General features: G+C 40.0%; 1 non-coding gene across 1 annotated transcript; it reads right to left on the bottom strand.

The window, feature by feature from the left end:
- Positions 1-6,469: 6,469 nt before the first annotated feature.
- On the bottom strand, positions 6,470-6,576 carry LOC118484575. The gene has a single exon (XR_004873683.1). It is a non-coding gene; the product is annotated as a small nucleolar RNA R71 (small nucleolar RNA).
- Positions 6,577-7,173: the final 597 nt, after the last annotated feature.

The following is a 7,173-nucleotide window of genomic DNA, read 5'->3' as shown; positions in this document are numbered from 1 at the left end:
CGCATTATGCGCGCATTTTAAAACCAAGTTTCGGCAATGAGTAGTATAAATCTATAACAGGATAAGCCTAAACACCAAATTTGGAGCAATCAATGAGAGCATGAAAAGTGCATTCAACTATAAATCGCAAAATACATATCAAATCAAATACTCTAAAAAGTCTTGTTCCACTTTATGTATCGACTCGCACACATATCAAATCAAATACTCTAATAATAGAAAGACAGGTTTAAAGATTCATCCTAAAAACAAAAATCCATATTAACAGATCAAATCAAACTGAAGTCAACTGGTTTTGTCACTTAGGTTTTGAAAACATATATATCAATATATCAATTTAATCAAGAACATCCCTCATAAAGTAACCCCATAAACAAAGCAAATCTCCTAATCAGATTCCAACTTCCAAACATCATACTATAATCAACCCTAATTCCTATTATAATCAACCCTAATTCCTATTCCTATTCCTATTATAATCAATCAAGAGAATACGTACCCTAGTACTGAAGAAAAAGAAGAAGAAGAAGAGTGACTTCATTACAGAAGAAACAAGATCATCGATTGTGATTTGTGACATCATTACATAAACAATCAGAGAAACAAGAAGATCCATTATGTATGTGTGCGATTAGCGATGGCGAGAGAGAGATCAGATCGATTGATTGATTGTACCGCTCCCGCTCCCTCTTTCTTTCTTATATATACATTGCGCCTAATATTTTTTAATAATAGAGTAAAGGTATTGAGGTTGGGGGATTAAATCGACACCTTTAGTACGCATCGTATAGGCCTATACGATGCGTATTGAGGTGAGTTCAAACTTTTATGTCTGTTAAAGGCTGCCAATGTCCCCTTACCAAAAAGTAATACGCATCGTATAGGCCTATACGATGCATATTGAAGGTGTCGATTTAATTTTTAAATTTTTGCAAGGTAGCTTCCTGTCACGCGGTAGCTTTCCGTCATGCGAACGAAGAAGTAGCACTTTGGACATTTGTCGGTCTTCAAATATCTAGGAAATATTATTTGAGAATACCCCAAAATTTATCGAAGCTGTAGAATGAGATCCTCCACTGTTGGGTTATCATCTTTCAACCTCATTTTCCCTAAATTTATCGATTCTGTTTTTCAAAAGGGATGTAATGCAATGATTCTCTCAATTGAATAGACCGACACTTGCTTCATAGGACTCACTTGAATCGTCTCAGATGTAATTACAGTATGTAATGCAATGATTCCTCTCAATTGAATAGACCGACACTTGCTTCATAGGACTCACTTGAATCGTCTCGGATGTAATAACAGTATGTAATGCAATGATTACTCTCAATTGAATAGACCGACACTTGCTTCATAGGACTCGCTTGAATCGTCTCGGATGTAATAACAGTACGTTTAGCATCTGTGCCGGCTTGAATTGTAGAAAGCAAAGGATAACGAAGATGAACATTGTATTTATCACAAAAGTATTGAACAACCGAGATAACAGCTCCGGTTCATCAGTTGCATTTGGAACAGGAGAGTTGAAAAAACTGCAATTGGAATTGATCTTGGAACAGCATACTCTTGTTACCATATGACACATGATAAAAGCGCTTCTTTAGACAATCTGGGATTATGTTCCGCAAATTGGGAAGCATATATTTGCTTCAAGATTTACGTCTGATGTCCATGTTTGATCACATCTGACTTCATCTGCGACAGTCCACTAAGAAACAAATTTGGTCGAATAATGGCCAATAAGAAACAAATCTGTAAAATTAAACAAATATCGATTGCTATAACAGGATGGATGTGACACACATAGATTGCGGTTTGTATTTCGCATAGCCACCGTTTCCGTAGTAAAAACGGTTGCTTTTGCAGATTCAATCTTCATTGTTTCATTAAAATTAACAAGGCGGTCTGTCTGCACCGTGATCTTCATATTCTTGGTTCAATACCAACTCATCTTTAGTAGTGTTTGTTTGAGAACCTGATTCAGATACATAAATCTTGAAATTGAAGGAAACCACTAGCAGAAGAACCCGACGCGTCTTCATGTCACGGAGAATGTTCTCGAAATTGAAGGAAAAGGAAAATATTTGTTGAAATCGAAGAAAAGAGTAAAAAAGATGAATTGAGGTGTGCATTGTTTAAATGTGTTCATATCAGCGTTGTTTATCCCCATGTGTGAGCATTGGAAGCCCGACAAACAGTCTTGCAATTATATCGTGTCAAGATGTTTCAGTTTGCACACATTCTCACTCAACGAATGTTAGGGTTTCGTTTCTTCATGCTCCAACTCCGTAGTAAAAAAGATTTGTTGAAATCGAAGAAAAGAGTAAAAAAGATGAATTGAGACGTGCATTTGGAACAAGAAGTCCAACAATCCGTTGATTATTTGTTGTTGTCTAAAAAATATGAATGCACGCAACGAATTTGACAACTGTGACAGCTTATTAAAAGTATAAATCATCTCCAATCCTTTCCTGGTCAAATCACACACTATAAAGTTTAAACATATCGTGTGTTGTAGTTTGGAAAGATGACCGAATAGACATCTGAATAACAAACTGTTAGTGCATATATGTCTATCGCCTCCGTCAATGCGAACGGTAGCTGAAACTGAAGAAATCTAGGCTTATATTGTAATATTTTAATAGAAAAGGCAAGGTGGCATTTCTGTAAATAAGGAAACTTTCCTTATCACCTTGGCCTATAAATAGAACCATTAGGGTTCTCATTTAGAACTTTTAGGACTTTTTGCCATTTGGAGCTTTGGAGATCTAGACCTAGAGAGAGAAAGTCTAGAGAGAGAAAGTTCTGTCCGCGTGATTCAAGTGCTGTACGTTTTCAGATCTGTTAATAGAATCACCGATTATATTACGTTCTCATGTGTTCGGACACGTTCGTGTACGGATTCCGCACGTCACACGTTCGGTTCGCAATCGTTTCGGAGTCAAAACCGGTCCTAACATGTGGTATCAGAGCAGGAGCTCGATTGCACGGATCAAACACACTGAATCGCTCGAGATTTCATCAGAATCATATCCTTATTTCATCCAGATTTGATCAATTTCTTCATTTTCTCATCTTCTTCATATTTCTTACTGAAAAACGCAAATTTAAACATGATTTTACGGATAAAAATTGCTGATTTTTGGATATGTTGTGCGAACATACCTGATCTAAAAGCCTTCAAAGTTTCAAATCCTAATTCTCAGCCGTTTAAGAGAAATCTAGAATTTTATGCTCGAAAAAGTTGTTAAAAATGATGAATGTTATTGTTACTGTTGTTCTTGGTGTTCACCGGTCGGATGGCAATCCGACCGGATGACCATCCGACTCAAATTCACTCACTGCAATTCATTTAAAAAGTTGACCTGTTGACCTACTCTGTTGGATTACCATCTGGTCGAGCGGTAATCCGAGTCAAGTATCATCCTACTAATTGCATTAGTTGACTTTGTCTTGTCTGTCACCCACTCGGATTACCACTCGGTCGAGCGGCAATCCGAGTCAAAGCATCTTCACCCTATTGAGCCACTCGAGTCACAAAAATTCATCCGAACGAAGTCTATTTTTGGCCTATCCGATCCAAGTGTTTGATATTTTTGTTGTAACTGATCATTGTTATTTGATTGTTTCTTGTGCTGTGATTTACGAGGTTTGAATATCGAGGAAATAAAATCATGGCTGAAATAAAAATGAGATCCCGAGAAGAGATTTTGAAAGAAAAGACTGATAGAGAAAGATTCATTGTTGGGTGCATAATGGAGAAAATGCAAGAAGAGTATGAAAATGCTGTTAGCAATAAAAGATGGGACAAGAAGCGAGAGTGTTATGTCAACAGAGATGGTGAACCTGTCGTCCACAGGAGGGACATAGTTCATGATGATGTTCTTCTAGTAATTCCACTATCCGCCGAATTTTATTCAAAACGTGAAAAAGACAAGAATTATGAGAAAAAGGCTGAATAAAATTATCAGAGATGCGATGACATCAAGTCTGAGAAAGAGGGATGAAGAAAGAATGAAGAAGAATGTTGAGAATTTGGTTGATGATTTGAAGAAGGTTGCTGAGGAAGTCAAAGTTGAAGCTGAGAAAGTAGAAGAAGTTGTGAAAAAAGTTGTTACTGAAGAACAGCAGGTTGGTCAAGAAGTGATGATGAAGAAAGAAGAAGAGGAGGTAAAGAATGAGAGTTTGTATGATGTCGGTATTGATGCTGGTGATGAGAAGAAGAGTGAAGCTAATCAGAAGCAGATGGAAGCAAACACCGAGGTGCTAATCACTGAGGTAAATTCTGATTCTGAGATCTTAAACAAAAATGTTGAACAGTGCAAGAAATGCATGGAAACGTGCAGTGCTTGTACTGAAAAAGTGATGTGTGTAAAATGCAACATATAAAATACATCAAATAAGGCATAAAACTAACCCTTTTTAAGTACTAATGTTGGAAAAAGAGTGCTTTTGTCTTCCTTTTGTATTTTCAGGATTAAATGAGCTCAAATTCACAAAAGAAGCAAAAAGACAGCTAAATCTAACATAAATACAAGAAAAGGAACATAAGTGGATTGCCCGACCCCTCAACAGCATCCTCCCAAGCAAAGTAGAGAAGACAGAAGACTGAACACGCCCCGTGCTCAGCCAGCACGGGGCCGTGCCCAAGAAGCAGCAGAAAAGACAAACCTGTAGAAGCTTCTATTGCCCACCACGGGGCCGTGTCCAGCGGACACGGGGGCGTGGCGAAAGTACAGCAGGCGCATTAATTGTAATTGCGAATTACAATTAATGAAGAGAGAGAGTGTCAGACAGGCACGGGGGCGTGTCCAGCGGACACGGGGCCGTGCCCAGCCTTCTGTTCAGCCTATAAATAGGAGTGCTTGGTTTCATTGCAACTCATCCCTTGACACACCACCTCTCTCACACTTCATCCACCACCCACCACCACCATAACACCATCATCCACCACCATCATCCATTGTCCATCATAGAGTGTGTGAGTCGTCTCGGGATCCAAGATTGATCGTAAGAGTTCTTGACAATCAAGGCCATGTTTTCCTAAGTCTCTTACATCACTTGGTGAAGACAAGTGTTTAGTATAATACTTTTTATTTTTAATCTTTTGCACTTTTTATTTGGTTTTGTATTAATGACTTTAATAACTAGTTGCTTATGTTGAAGGTGATCTTTCCTTATCGTTTGTCCGTGGTGTCTTGGCATTATTTTACTGTCTATATAAAATAAAAGATTTTCACCATTCATGTCTCCACGGTCTATATGGAGGTATGTTGGCTACCTGGTCGGGGGTTAAGGGAACGGTTTGGTAAGGGTCTTGCCCTTGTTCAGCGTTTAGAGGTCCTGCAAGGGACCTGGGTCAAATTTAGTAGGATCTCCTTCAATGCCCATAGGTATTGGATGGCGGGGATCCAAACTCTTTGACCCCCTCATAAGTTAACTACTATTAATACTATAACCCGGCTATTTAGGACTGTATCCCTGCTGACTCAGACTACTTAGTCGAGGGTAACGTCACCGCCAAAAGCGGGGCCTACCATAATTTGCATTAATAACTTAATTCATTATCTTCCAATAATCCGACCCTTTAGGATTGTATCCTTGCTGACTCAAACTACTGGGTTGAGGGTAACGTCGCCTTCATATTTTTTTTCTTTTTAATTTTTAGGATTTTCTTAGTTTTTCAGCTTCTGCAGAGCTCAGCACGGGCCGTGCCTGGTCGGACACGGGCCGTGCCCAGCATTGTTACTGGCAGTTTTAGTTTTCCAAGTTACAGAAGGCTGACCACGGGGCCGTGTCGGTGCAACACGGGGTCGTGTCCAACTCTCCAGTAACTGGGATCTGGAAAACAATCACTGTAACTCCGACCACGGGCCGTGTTCACTGAGCACGGGGCCGTGGTGAACCTTCTGACCAGCATTCTTTTCTGTTTTTATTGCAGGACTTGGAACCAGACGTCACCCCTACGTAGTGTTTGAGCTCCAGTTCCAATAAGGACATAAAAGAACCTCTAGAAGAACCCGAACACTTTCTCAGAAAAAGACTAAAAGCCAAGAACCAAGAGAAAGTTTCGGGGAATCCACTTCCAATGGCGGACCAATGTACCCTCATGGATTATCTACAACCCACCGTAGGTAACCTAGGCGCCGCTATCAACGCACCGAATGTTGAAGCCAATAACTTCGAACTTCGGCCGCATTTGATACAAATGCTCCAAAACTCCGCAACCTTCCATGGGCTTGCGGACGAGGATCCCCATCTACATATTACTAATTTCTTAGAAATATGTGATACCTTTCGGATCAGTGGAGCATCAAATGACGCCATCCGCCTTCGAATGTTTCCTTTCTCACTAAAAGACCGAGCAAAAGCTTGGCTCAACGCCCTCCCAGCTGGATCGGTAAACACCTGGGATGAACTAGCCCAAAAATTTCTATATAAGTATTTCCCTCCCGCTAAAACGGCTAAATTAATGACTGAAATTAATACATATTCATAAGAGGACGGGGAATCCTTATATGAAACTTGGGAAAGGTTCAAGGAGCTATTGCGAAAGTGTCCACATCACGGCCTTGCGATATGGCAACAGGTATCCACTTTCTATAATGGGTTGTTGCCACACACAAGACAGACACTTGATTCTAGCTCCGGGGGACTTTTAGGTAATCGCCGCCCGCATGAAATATATAACCAAATTGAGGAAATTGCTCAAACCAATTTTCAGTGGCACACTCCCCGAGGCAATAAATCTATTGCCCCGGGCACCCATAAGGTTGATGAAAGCACTTCTTTACAAGCCCAAATCGAGGCTCTTTCTTCAAAGATAAAAAAATTGGAAATGACAAAAACAGTCTCGGTTATGGCTTGTGAAGGGTGTGGTGGGCCACATGAAAATTGGAGTTGTATGAAAGAAACAGACGATCAACAAGAGTCGGTAAGCTACATTGACAATAGACCTAGGCCGTCGGGTCCCCCAACAGGCACTTACAACCAAGAATGGCGAAACCACCCTAACCTTGGTTGGAGAGAGCCCGGTAATAGTAGTAACCAACAAACCCAACGAACAAACTTTCAACAACCAAGAAATGAGTCACAAAATTTCACTCAACAACAAGGTGGACGAGAAAGGCTTGAAGATACTGTATCTCGCCTCATCTCCGACGCTGAAAA

Source organism: Helianthus annuus, chromosome 11 (genome assembly GCF_002127325.2).
Source record: "Helianthus annuus cultivar XRQ/B chromosome 11, HanXRQr2.0-SUNRISE, whole genome shotgun sequence".
Taxonomy (NCBI): domain Eukaryota; kingdom Viridiplantae; phylum Streptophyta; class Magnoliopsida; order Asterales; family Asteraceae; genus Helianthus; species Helianthus annuus.
The sequence above is the reverse complement of the archived record's forward strand: the minus strand, read 5'-3'. Positions and strand labels throughout refer to the sequence as shown.